We start from the raw sequence: 14,939 nt of genomic DNA, 5'->3' as shown, positions 1-14,939 counted from the left end.
TAGTTTTAAGAAACTACTTCCTCATGGGTAGACAAAACAGCGGCAGTATCAGGTTGAGAAGAACAGGCAGGTAATGCATCGAGTTGTCGAAGTGCTGAAACTTATCGGTAAAAGGGGGCTTAATTACAGAGGAAAAGCAATTGAAGCAGCCTATAGACTGGAGGATACAGCTACAGATAATGGAAACTTTTTGGATATTATTATTTTGCTGAGCAAATTTGATCTTCCGCTTAACGGGATGATCTCCCTTTTCTCGGCACAAAAATTTTTATATTGGACATTATGGGGAGAACATGGCTACCGAATTTCCTTAGTTTCTAAGGAACTAGGTATCTCTAATGGGAAAGAAAAATTTTGCAGCATTCTACAGAAGTTTATTAACGGCTTGAAATACTTAAATTGTATATTTGTCTACTAGTTTAGCAGAAATGAATTATTTAAAAAAAATAAATAATTTAGTTTCTTTTTATACAAATTATATGTCTAACTTTGGAACCAATTATGGTAGAAAGATCAACTTTTTTTTTTTTTTTTGTTTTATTCCTTGAGAAGAAACGACTCTAATAGTTTTAATCACAACCTGTTCCATTACTGTTGCATGATATATTTGATTGGCAACTGCGGATGTGGCTTCTCTATTAAATACAAAATTTAAAATGGCCATGTAAATGAAATAAGGTTTTTAATCATAAAGGAAAAAAAATACAAAACGAAACATGTGAATCCGCATACGAACGTAAATGTGGCTAATATAAGTATTTATACAAATATTTCTCGTTAATTTGGTAATTTCTTCAAATGCCACTAATCAAACAAATACCTATAATTTCTCCACTGTATAGTCATATAAAAATCAAATCACCACTTCACAACACTTTAGCACTTGTCGTTTCAAATCGTTTTCCAAAAGGTTCATAGTTAATTTCAATCACTTTTTACGAAGAAATATTTGTTTGAGTTTATATCCGACTAATAGATCCATTATTATATAATTTTGCACATAATCCCAAACACTGATCACATAAGTTCAATTTAACATAGTCCACATTAACTTTGTAAATTTCAAATTTCAAGAAGGTTAACCAATTAGATCAAGTCGGTTCCATGTTCCTCCGTAGTATGAAGTTTTCGTTACCTACTACCCCCAGATTTTACATTATAGATGTCAGCACCTATTGAACTACCACTACCACTCACCTGACCGCCTGGAGGCCAAGGTCAAGGCTGGTTACTATGGAAACAAAAGCTAACTAAACATTTCTTTTCAACTCTTTTTTTTTTCATAAAATTAAATAAAATCGCGCAACAAACCATATCTGATACGCCAACTAAAAAATACTATTTTAATATAAGTATTAAAGTCCACCTGTCAAGAAGTTTGACGAGGATAAGGCATCCGCGCCCACCCTTTTCTTCTGTTTTCGTCCCGAGAGATATGAAGGGAAGGGTCTTCACAAATCTCTTTCAGCTATGTACACAAACCGTTTTCACATCAGGTGTCAATGCGAATGTAAACATCCTGTCCTCACGTTCAATAGCCCAAGTTCGGCCACTTTCTCTCTCTTCCGAGAAGGTGTTTCTACCCTGTAAGAAAATTATAGATATGTAGAGAAAATGGTGATCAATTATTTCTGATAGCCAGATGATAGACAAGCATTCTAAAATGCCTTCGAATTCCAAAAATGTATCGACCATAACTTTACCATCTGGTTCTTTTCAGGAGGCAAAAGTTATATTATTATTATTATTATTATTATTATTATTATTATTATTTGGAGTTAGAGTGCAAAGCCACGAAGATCCAAATGGCTCCATTGGCTAAACATACACATAGCTGCCCCCATTCAGAACATCCCTTTGTGCGTTAGAAAACATGCTATAACAATGCGCCCCTCTCAAAAATCTAATTCAACTCTTATTGACCTCAGTAGCGCTTACTAATAGCGTAAATGCTATAAATCAGGCATTTGCAAGTAGGAACAGGGATTGGCCGAATCACAGAAATCGTCACGGGCTGTAAAAGGTAATATATGACATTTTCACAAGAAATAATTATCGGATAATTTAATAACGGACAATTTCGCGGGCTGTATAAAAGAACTCGGCGTGTCAGATCCGGCCCGCGAACCGACGTTTGGGTATGCCTGCATAAACATTCAACAAAAATATTTCCCCCGTAGGACGCTTCTTTGTATTGAAGAGAAGGCTAGTTCCGAGAAATGCCCAAACAATAGTAAGGAATTTGAATGTCAAGTTCTGACCACCAGAAATTCCCGCGAAGTGATAATCTTATACATCCCAGCTAATCATTCCAGTTAGTGAGCAAGTACAGGTCAGATCTGTGTGGGAAGCGAAACCGAACTGTGACAATTTGCGTGGTATAACACATTATGGAAAACGGACCATCAATGAAACGAAAGAAGAAGGGTCATTTTCCATCAAAAACACCAAAACGTAATAAACAATCGAAGGCAAATAAGAAATCGTGGATTTAGAAAGGCTATTCCAGTACCAGGATCGGAGAATACAGTCAGTGATGAAGGAAGGTCAGTAAGCTATTTTTATATTTACACTCGAACCTCGTTAACCCGGACCCCGCTATCTCGGAACTCCGGATAACCCGGATCGATTTTTGTAGAACAAAAAATTAAAATTAAGCCGTAAAAACTGTAATTACTGTCGGCGCAGTCGTGTAGGCGGGCGGGACGGGTTGGCGGACGTGGTAAATATCATCTGCAGTGGCGGCTGATGTTATTGTTGCAGCGTTGCGCAACGACCAAAGTATTTCAAGAAAAAAATATTATTATCAATAGTAATAAAGAACATAAAAATACTTTTCAATACTCGCATATTACACTTTAAATAACATATTTTTTTACTTCCGTAACTGTCCGTTCCGTTAATCTGTTTTAAAAAGCGAAAAATAATCCGTCACGGAGTCTCTAATTTATATTGTGTTGCAGCGAGCATACAACGGCCAGATTCCTTCAGCGCGGCAATTGGAGTGAATGTTAAGTCTCCTTTCCCCTATCTCAGAAGTTAAAGGGACTGGTCGTTGCAGTGCTTCTGCAACACAGCACGGTTTCCAGTGAACGAGAAGGTTTTTCGCGCTAAATAAGATTTCTGAATTTTTATTTCACTAGTAATTAACAAATTGAATTTGTTTTTATGTATTCATATTTTTAAATTACAGGACCATACTGAAGCAAATCAATATAATGACAATTTAAAAAAATAATTGCAGAATTACAAAATAAGAAAGAAAATATCTAGTAGAGCAAAAAACAAATGAAAGTAGACCCGCATTTACAAGTTAATTCTTAGCTTATATTGATAATGAAGGCTTCTTCCACAGTAATTTGTAATTCAAATATTAATAAGTCAGTATGTAGAATCGCCCCCTTCCTCCGTGGATAGCCTAGTATTTTAGTATATACATATTTCTTTTATAAAATAAGTATATTTTATACTCTTGATAATTTCCACATAAAACTGTATGATGAGGAACGCCACATTGAATTTGGGACTAGTTAGCAATGCTCAGGGGCGTAGTCACGATGGGGCCCCACCGGATCTGGACCTCCCAAAAATTTCGAAACTTGACTAACATTTGTAGACTTTCCTAACGAACTATACTTGTTTAATAGAGAAACGATTGATGTAGGCTAAATATTTTATTTTACGCCTCATCATGTACTCTCTCTTTTCTTAAAAACAATTGTTCTATCATTTTTTTTTCTAAGAATATAGGTGACAGTTATTACTTATCGTCTTTTCGGATGCAGAATAAGGAAGGTATATATTGCATAGACGTATCGAACCCCTCCCAACACACATTTCTGGGTGTAGAACTGGCAGTGCTGTTTGTTTTGATGTTCTTCGACTTTTACCTTCTGATAGGTATACATGCTGATCCTACATCTGGCGGGTTTCGAGGTTTCCTTTCCAGAACATATGACATTGATAAGCATTGTTTCGCTTCATGTGGAAGTATATTGTGTTCATCGTGCATTGCGTAACAACCAAGACGGATGATTTGGAATGTAGTTTTTTCTTTTACGCACATGTGTCTGTGTTGATGTATGAATATGTAACATTCGGAATTCATATACCAGTACCTCTTTTATATCACTGTTTTGGTTTTTATTTATTAGATTTAATTTTATTGTGTGTACTTTAATTCTGTAAATAACCTACAAAGTCTGAATGAATTGTATACCATGACTTCTGTAAATAACTTACAAAAAAAAAAAAAAAAAAAAACTGACCAGCTTTCAACTGAGGAAAAATTTGCAATTAAGGCTTAGACAAAACAAGCAAAGGACAATTCAGGAGACTGTTCGAAAAAAAATCCAGTTTAAATTTACAGGATGTTTTATGGCAGTAATGTTGTTTCCACTAGGTACATTTCCTCAATTTAGTATAAATTTTCCTGGATAAACTGTGAATAAAGTGTGTTCAATGGACATTTTTTATAACACTAATCTCTGTTACGAACTCTCTTCAGTCAACGCTGAAGAGGAATCCGGATCACTGTCAGGGACTGAGTTTGCTAGAATGAATCGTTCGCAATAATCTAGAAAAAATATTTACTGGATCTTCAAAGCTTCTGAAATTAATATTAACTGTACCTATGGTGTCAGCAAAAGACGAAAAGCATTTTTCTACATGAAAAAGAATTGACACTTTCAAGGAATTGAATGTCCCAAGAAAGGTTATCACCATTGGTTATGCTTTCCATCGAAAAAGAACTGACAATAAGAATACCAGAGTTAAACCAGCATGTATTAGGCAGATTTGCTCCAATCAAAGAGAGGAGAATGAACTTACTAATTAATTAAGGTGATTAATCGGATAAAATGTTCTGCATTTTTTTTAAAGAATTGTATTTAATTTCACATGTCACATAGCATTTGCATCTAAAGTTATGCTGATTAGTCAATGAGTCCACTTTATATCTTCTGTCTTTTATCGTTCGCACTGCAACACCCGAAACCATAATCCACCGACCGCCACTGATCATCTGGCTGCCATATTGGATTTAGACAAATGTTCTCTCATGTTACCATGTAAAATATGTCTTGTCGTGATGAAAGCTACCAGAAAAAGTAGGTTTCGTTTAGTCCTGAGGAAGTACGCTACATCCTAGAGCAGCGTTTCCCAACCGGTGTGCCGCGGCACACTGGTGTGCCGTGAATGGGCCGCTGATGTGCCGCGAGAAATCGAAACAAAATTATTAATTTTATAGCAATCAAATTGCAAAACGTAGAGAAAAATGTATATTTGTATTTCACATTACTATGAACCTCTACTATGAATCTACAATTTTAAGTTTCATATACTGAGAAAAATCCGTTCTCCAGACAGCGATATATTGTACAAATATACGGAAACCTCTTGCTTACTACAGGAATCAGTACGAGGCATACGCTATCCTTATGCTATATATGCACTGCCTAGATGCATCCTAGATGCTATATATGCCTTAGATGTTACATCATGCCGTTGCAGACTATTTCGTAACTTGAAAATTTAAAATATCATTCAATCCTTTCAAAAAAATTACTTACATTTGTGTTTTAAAAATAAGAGATATTTGTTTGTTTGTTCGTTATTTAGTGACCTTCCTTCTTAGTAAAAAGGTTGGATACAGTTTTTAAAAAGAAAGCGTATTTCTAAAAACCTGAGTCCAATTTTTCATTGCATTTGTTTTCTATTTTTAAATTTGAATGAAAAATAAGCATAATTATTTACCACGGGGGAAAACCAGTGATCGAGCTTTCTTCTCTGTGAGGAGATCAACAATAACAGAAAAAATACCACTGTGTTTTATATTTACAAATAATAATATCTATAAGTGTGCCGCGAGAATCCAAGTAACACCCGTAGTGTGCCGCAAGTTGAAAAAGGTTGGGAAACGCTGTCCTAGAGTAATGCGTGCATATGCGCATTTGTAACTTTGTACAGTTAATCGTTAGACAACAGTGTTGCCAGGTTGTAAGGTTTCTAAGTGGCAATAAACAATGGCATATTTAAATTCATCGGCCTCAGAAACCTATAGTTTGACACCAAAATTATCTTTCTAAGTGCCTTGGTTCACGATCTCTCTCTTTATATATATATATATATATATATATATATATATATATATATATATATATATATATATATATATATATATATATATATAAGGTAACAGCACCAATAGCTGACACTTTAAAGATGCCTTTCTAAATCTAATGCTTTGGTTTGTAAATAAAATAACATAGAATGATTATGGCTTTAATAACTGAAAGTTTTAAGTTTAAGGAAAGGTTTTCAATTGATATAAGAACTTCAGATAAACATATATGAGTTACCGAAATTTATATGGAACATAACCCTCTTGCACCAGTTGCTGACACATAGAAAATACCAATGATCCAATACCTGACATGGTAATGTACCAAAAGCTGACAGTAAAATGAAATAATTTATTAGTAAGAATAACATCAAATATTCTTTCAAAGTATAGGTTAAACAGAAGTAACAGTACTTATAATAGGTAGAATCTGCTCTTTGGGTACTTATTCAAATGTATCCATTTTAAATTCCAAGACATTTCTTACCTTTCGTTAACATGGTATTTCTCAATTACTTCTATCAGATATGCACCCATCTGGGAATCATATTTAGGTATTGATTTTTTTCAAAAATGTCTTCATATGCATACCATAGCTTGTCCTCAAATTTCGGCCAATACCAGCCATATCCAGTCTTCAGCATGACTTTGACAAAAGCTTCGTTTTGCTCGGTCTTCAAAGCCTTTCCTGGAAAATATTCACTTTCGTACTGAACAATTGCATAATCATTGACGTGAAAATTGCCCTCGGACTCACTTCCACTAGTTGACAACCTTCCCCAATACCAATCGTCACTGTTTCCGTCAGATTCAAGTTAAAGCTCAATAGAAGAGTCGGTCGATTCCTCGAAGAAAATGCCACATTTTCTCCTTCCGTCGAACTTAGTTTCTTCTCTTCCTTGACCTTCTTCGCTAATTCTTGTTACTTTCTTTATCTCCCTTTTCTCCCTGGATACGTTCCTTTTCCTTTCGCTTATTTTCATGGTATTTCTTCCACTCTGCCAAAATAAAGCTCTTTTAAATGGTGAGGGAATTAGAGTATTTTCCTTTGCTTCCTGTTCTTTGGTAGAAACGTCAGTTTCTGTAGTGTTCGAAGACCTCACTTCTTTTTTGATGAGTAGAAATTTTAATTACTTCTGTAATTTGTTCCTGCGTAGGAACGTCAGTTCCTGTAAGGTCTGAAATGGTTGGAATTGATGTTAGTAGTTTCATCTGTATTTTGATGAGTAGATATTTCTTCGTGGGATATATTACTTATACTTATTCGTTGTCTATTCTGGGTGGAGGATCACATCCGTTACACACTTCTCTGCATGCAGCTTTATAAATTTTCACAGAAGGAATTTTTTTTATATTGTATGTTGCCTAACCACGTGACATCACCATCGGGGATTTTTTTTTTTTTAACTTTCTCAGTACCAATTCATTGTTCTTGGAAACATAAGAATTCAATTATTTGGCCGTGATTAGTTTCCTTGTACAGATTCTAGAGTTGTTTCTCCTTTCATGAAATTTTGATAGTCTATATTATCAGCGTTGAATGGGTTAAGACCGCATGCTCTGAATAAATTCTGTATTGTAGTTGGTGTAATTGACATTTTCATTGTTTTTCTTACAAAAGAGATGCAAGGTCTTCATTTCTCAGCTTTCTGCCGTCATGTTCGATGCTCCACTGATGCACACCACATTTCAAGGCGCTCTTGACTGGATGGCAAACTGAAACATCCATTGGTTGAAGAACATGAGTGGAATTCAGATACAAAGCTACAAGTTACCATTGTTACTACAAAAAATGCTTAGAGGCTCACTGAGATGCGATGCATGACCATCAAGGAAAACCAACGGGAACAGGTCAAAACATCCACAGCCAAAACTCCCACACTCAAGAAATGTCAAAACGCCCACACAATCGGTCATAACTCCAACACAAACGGACAAATCTCCCAAATGCACGAACGGTCATAACTCCCACAGCCAAAACCCCCACACTGGTAATCGGTCATAACGTCCAACGGTCATAACTCCCACACAAATGAACAAAACTCCCACACATAGCAACGGTCACAATCCCCACATAAATGGACAAAACCCCCACACAAAAGGACAAAACTCCCACATGCAGAAATTGTCACAACTGCCACACAAATGGACAAAATCCCCACACAATCGGACAAATCTTTCATGTCTTGCCCTTGTACTTTTTAATAATATTTTTTATTCCACTTAAACTGATGTTGCAACTATTCTTCTTGCACTGTTTTCCAATGACAGAAACACTAAAGTGAGCGTCATAAAGAGCCGCAACGAAGACGTGCAATCACGATCATTTCAGAGTGTGGGGGATTTGTCCGATTGTGTGGGGTTTTTGTCCATTTGTGTGGCAGTTGTGACAATTTCTGCATGTGGGAATTTTGACCATTTGTGTGGGAGCTTTGTCCATTTATGTGGGGATTATGACCGTTGCTGTGTGTGGCTGTTTTGTCCATTTGTGTGGGCGTTTTGTCATTTCTTGAGTGTGGGAGTTTTGACCGTTCGTGCGTTTGGGAGATTTGTCCATTTGTGTGGGCGTTTTGTCATTTCTTGAGTGTGGGAGTTTTGACCGTTCGTGCGTTTGGGAGATTTGTCCATTTGTGTGGGAGTTATGACCGATCGTGTGGGCGTTTTGACATTTCTTGAGTGTGGGGATTTTGGCTGTGGGGATTTTGACCTAGACCCAAACCAACACAGGACTTTTGATATTTTTCAAGCCATGGTTGAAACACATTAGTCATATATTCAAAAAATCTCTCTCCTGTCATCCAACCTGACTCAGATCTACCAATATCCAATTCTTAGGCACTATATTAACTACATAAGCTGGTATTCGTTTGTAACTGTGTACAACCATCGGGGGGAGCCAAAATATCCGAAGCACTAGCTATAACCAGCGTTATCATACATTTTTTTCCATCATTGCTTGCATGTGTATACATTTTCTTCTTCCTTACGAATTAACACTATCTCCTTTTGGACATAGAATGCAGTCTCGTCTGTGTTAAGAATTCTGGATGGATCTTAAGGTGCCTGGATAAAATACTGTTGGCTGTTCCAACAAGCTCACACACCTCGGGTCATCCAATTTTCCAACAAGAGGAGGAAGTGACACTATCTATCTCTGTTCTAATCAATGAAAAGTTAAGAAAAGCATGTCATGAATTTTTGCCTTAAATTTGTTTAGAGTAACCACAAAACACTTTTTTTCCTGTAAAATAACGATGTTTGCGCCGTTGCATTGCTCAAATTCAATGAAATTTTTTTCATGTCAGGTCTTGGTACAAAACAACATTTTGTTGCTCCAGTACGTGACAGACCCTGTCAGCTTTTGGACCGAGACATCCAAATTTAGTGAAATTGATAACAGAAGACAAGTGTTACTTTCTCGTGTAAATTATGTATGAAATTCATAAATTAATGTCGTTATGCTGTTTACCAATGCCTGACATGCAGTGTCAGCTACTGGAATAACCATACTCAAAAGGACACCAATACCTGACACCCCCCTCCTGAAATTTTAGAATTTGAAATTGAACAAAATTTTCCTCCCGTAATTCACTACACTGTTTCACCAACAGAATACATGTTCAACATGCTACTGAACTAGAAAAAAATCATAAATTAACATAAGAGTAACAAGGGAAGTAGGCTTACCGTATTTCTTAAGAATTCTTCTCACTTCTGCATATTTCCTGATAACACGTAATTCAACTTCGGCATACTTCTATCAGTTGAGGCGCAAATTAACCACGATTAAGCAAAATGCTGCCAAATCACCAAAAAAGGTTTGTGCGTTCATAAATCTGTTAATGATCACAAATAATCTTATTATGTACAATTTACGATAAAAGTGTCAGCTTTTGTGGCAGTGTCAGCTACTGGTGCACTTACCTTATATATATATATATATATATATATATATATATATATATATAGAGAGAGAGAGAGAGAGAGAGAGAGAGAGATTTACGTAGGGCGGCGGCCATATTGGAAAATGACGACTACCAGGAAAACACCTCAAATTTGAAATATGTTCCCAAGACATTATTTAAAAAAAAACTTAGGGGACATTTTTTAACGGACACCTATATATGGGGGTCAGGACTTTACATTGTCGGAATCCTGTGGGGCACTCCTCTGCCCCCCTTCCCTTCGCCACTACTGTATGCTATATTATTTGTTCGGAAGGGGAAAAAATTCCCAAAATAACAGCGTTTTCTCATATATACTGTTCTTCCCGCGCACTCTAGAATGCATCTTGATGAACTTCCAAAGGTAACGGGGAAAAGAGGATCCTTCACACCACATCGTCTAGTCTCGTAGTATGGAACCATTGAAGGAGACAAACTCTATAAAGGTAACAGTATTTGGCAGCTGACAGGTAATCTCAGAAACTGGTAGATGAGAACCTGTTTCATTCAGACATCCACCCCCTTCCCCCTCCATTTCACCAACCCCCGCCCTTTCTGCGGCCAAGCTTAGAGTGGGGCGTGACTTACCCTCGTCAAACTTCTTGACAGGTGGACTTTAATACTTATATTAAAATACTATTTTTTAAAATGGCGTATCAGATATGGTTGTGATTAAAACTATTAGAGTCGTTTCTTCTCAAGGAATAAAACAAAAAAAAGTTGATCTTTCTACCATAATTGGTTCCAAAGTTAGACATATTATAATTTGTATAAAAAGAAACTAATTTATTTATTTTTTAATAATTTATTTCTGCTAAACTAGCAGACAAATATACAATTTAAGTATTTCAACCCGTTAATAAACTTCTGTAGAATGCTGCAAAATTTTTCTTTCACATTAGAGATACCTAGTTCCTTAGAAACTAAGGAAATTTGGTAGCCATGTTCTCCCCATAAGGTCCAATATAAAAATTTTTGTGCCGAGAAAAGGTAGATCATCCCGTTAATAAGATCTCTGCAATTTTTCTATTGTTCTCATATCATCCCCTATTAAATTTACATCATCAGCATATGCCATAACCTGGTGAACCTCATTCAACTCTAGGCCCTGATTGCTATCTTTGATTTTCCTTATAGCGTATTCCAGGACAAAGTTGAATAATAATGGCGACAATGCATCTCCTTGTTTCAGGCCATTCTCGACGTGAAAGCTCGTGAACAGGAATTTTCCTACTCAGACTTTACTTTGGGATTCATTTAAAGACGTCTTAATTAATCTAATTAGCTTTTTCGGTATTCCAAATTCTGTTACAATGTTTCTGTCCTAACCGAGTCGTAAGCCTTTCTAATATCAATAAATAGTTGATGTACTGGAGTATTATATTCCCACTTTTTTTCGAGTATCTATCGAATGGTAAATATTTGGTCAACAGTTGATAGATTTCGTCTAAATCCGCACTGATAATCTTCAATAATTTCATCTGTATATGGGGTCAATCTTGCTAATAGAATGTTTGAAAAGATTTTGTAGGATGTTAACAGAAGAGAAATGACTCGATAATTATTACAGTCAGTTTAGTCGCCTTTCTTGTGAATTGGAACAATGATTGATTCTTGAATGAGTTTGTATATCTTGTTCCACAATTTTTCGCCTCCAGCTAAAATTAACTCAGCCGGATTTTCGTCTACCCCGAAGATTTGTGTTTCTTTAATTTCCTCATTAGTCCAGTAAATGAAGCTCAAATTTTAATGAAGAATGGAACAAATTAATAACAAACTGAAATTTGGTACAAATATTGGGAATGATGTTCTAAACAACATACTGAAAGTCCTCTTAAATCCCACCTTACCCTCACCCGCCACATTGGAAAATGGTTGCTGGAAGTGTCAAATGAACAATACCCAGATAAATATAGTAATATCTTCACTATGGTTGAACATAAAGAGAGAAATTTAGTGTCGTATTATAGAACACAGATAACACAATATTTTTTAAGGGAAACAATTTTTTCATAAGACGCATACTTTTAGAAATATTTAGCTCTAAATTCTAAAATTCCGAAAACTACAAAGACATTACAAAGCTGTGGAAATTAACAGGGCATTAGATTGGAACAATTTCTTTTTATTGTATATATAAAGTACACAGGAAATAGTGAACCCCAATGAAACACACCATTTCTTTCTTGCAAATCTTTATTTTTTAACATATGATTTATATTACTTTTTAAAATTGTTTTCAAAACTCGGGTAGAAGGAGGTCTTCATTGCTGATGCAATCATTTTTTTTTTTTTTTTTTTTTTTTTTTTTTTTTTAATTCGACTTGATAAAGAGGAACGGGATAGCAAGATGGGGTTTCTAATTCGGTATACTTAACAATAGTGCACGAACATTGACGGGTGCCCATTTTCAAATATTGCGGGGGGTGAGGGTACCGCTACGCTATGTCACGCTACTAATAGTAACATTAAAAATAATATAATGTGTTACGTGGAATAATTCATCCTAGGCTAATGTATGGATTACACAGGTGATATGGGTCTTTAATACGAAGGGGCCCCCCCGAAGCAAACAGGTCACGGAAAGATGTTAAAATTAATCATTGTCGTAACTTGGAACCAGGCCCGTAGCCAGCCCAAAAATGTAGAGGGAGCCCGGTAGAAGTTAGGGAATATTATAGTTCATCAAATAGTAACATCAGCAATTCATCATATCTGCTCTTGAATGTTTAAGTATTTTGCTTCTACTTAATTCTATTATCCCCCCTCTACACACACACACATTAACATTCTGTAATATACATGAAAAAAAGGTGAATTTTATTAAATGGGTATTACTAACTACACGAATTAGAATTAAAATATAAATGTTTTAATAGTCCCACATGTAATACTAACATTAAGATCAAGAACGAGAGATGATCTACTGTGAAATAAGGAAATTCAATTTTACTTAGGATCTTGTTTAGGGTTAACTTGCGAAGTTGCCCTTCAGTTTTTATCAAAATTTTGAAAATTTACCTAGTGTAAAAACATGCCTGCAAGTGTACAGGGTCTTTGCGCTGGATGTGAATTGACAGTACTAACATTTGTAAAACATAATGTTGATAATGAGGTTAATCTTTTGAATATTCATGGCTTAATGAATGAAAGAACAAAGACCACCAACATTCGTTCACGAGTTTCTGCTTGAGATAGGAGAGCTCAACAAACCTAAGTACGTAAAAAACCTAACCTAAAACCTAGTAGTGCGTTATCCCATCTTACTTCGGCTTCTCGCTTCGCTCGTTCTTCCCTCTCAGCTCCGCACTCCCCATTAACTACCCACAACCGTGCTCCGCGCGGCCCGCCAGTCTCCCCTTTAGGCTAATAATGAATTTCCATATGTAATTGTGGTTCCTCCCCCGTACTCACACCCTCGAGATAACGTAACAGAACATAAAATTAGAAAAAATTAAGTAGAAATTGATGATTGTAGATTTTATTATGGTTTTTGTTGAAAATTAGGTGGACGGGAAAGTTTGAAGTAATTCCCTTATTTACAATTACAGTTGTATTTTTTTTTTATATATATTTATACTAAGTTCTTGTTTAAAATCTTATATAAATTAAATTCGTTTTATACAAATGAACCACCTGCACACTATACCAAGAAGACACATACCAAAACAGCTGAAAAAAATACTATAATGTTATTCAAAGCTACACTGAGAAAAATGTATGCGGCATACATAATATCGTATGTTACATTTGTAAATCCTGTAGTTTTTGGACTTAACATACAGCAAACGTATAACTGAAAATGCATGTTTTATAATACTTTCTGTATAAGTGTTCCATCTATACATACTTTCCGTATGAAACAATATAGGCGGTCAGGATCTCACATACAAATGGACGTATATAACATATAGCTGACGAAGGTAACATACATATATCTATAATATAAGGATGACTGTTAGACATCAGACATCCTGCAATGGCATGCCTAAGGACAGTGCCTATGTATCATACGGATAACGTATGTTCCGTTCTGATTTTTGTAGTAAGCAAGAGGATTCCGTATATTTGCACAATATACCACTGTCCGGAGAACGGATTTTTCTCAATGTAAGTAAAACCCTACACCCATCTAGTATCGAGTTGAGTTGATTTTGAGTTTAACGTCACATTCAGCAGCGAGGCTATATGAGACGTGGACCTACTGATTAACGTGGAATCCGAACCACATGAGCTTCCGCCGGGCCATCTAGTATCGAGTAAAAGCATCACTGCTTCTTTCATGTTGAATTACAACATTATTATGCGTACGCGACTAAGAAATAGTTCCAATTTACAACGTTTTTATATGAAAACTAGCTACTTTCACGGGATCCCCCACCCCAAGTACAATACAAAACATTTTGCTACTTAATTTCTCCCCTAAATCTTGCAAAGTTTTACAACCCGGAATTTCATCCTTAACTTAAACGTTAAATATGTTCACTTGCTCAGTTACTCATCTAATTAAGGTAATTTAGCTTAACTTTATTCTTCTACGAGAACAAACGTATGAAAGTCTTTGCAACCATTACTTTTTCGGTGAATGTTCCACCAGTTCTTGTTTTACGTATCACACCACAATAATTTGGACCCTACTAGAATCAATCGCCTTTAGCGGAACTCGGAGCTCTTAATTCAATTCACAACTAATTGTTCCACAGTTAATCTAAGGTTTGCTGTTGACGAGGATTTTGCAATGCATGTATTTACTACAACTACACAACAGAATAACAATAACCTACCGCCGCTACTGCAATCGACAAAAGATAAACGCTTTGTTCCTGTTCCTGTTTTTATGATTTGGCTTGCAACAAGCACTTCACACATCGTCT

The 14,939-nt window shown here is 35.8% G+C and overlaps 1 long non-coding RNA gene across 1 annotated transcript in view; it reads right to left on the bottom strand.

The window, feature by feature from the left end:
* Positions 1-636: 636 nt before the first annotated feature.
* Positions 637-14,939, bottom strand: part of LOC145670410 (uncharacterized) — a 76,252-nt gene continuing 61,949 nt past the window's right edge. The window contains exon 3 of the long non-coding RNA XR_014128315.1: positions 637-1,584. This is a non-coding gene — a long non-coding RNA (uncharacterized LOC145670410). The remainder of the gene's footprint in view (positions 1,585-14,939) is intronic.

This window comes from Thermobia domestica, chromosome 2, assembly GCF_964235325.1.
Source record: "Thermobia domestica chromosome 2, izTheDome1.hap1.1, whole genome shotgun sequence".
NCBI lineage: Eukaryota > Metazoa > Arthropoda > Insecta > Zygentoma > Lepismatidae > Thermobia > Thermobia domestica.
The sequence above is the reverse complement of the archived record's forward strand: the minus strand, read 5'-3'. Positions and strand labels throughout refer to the sequence as shown.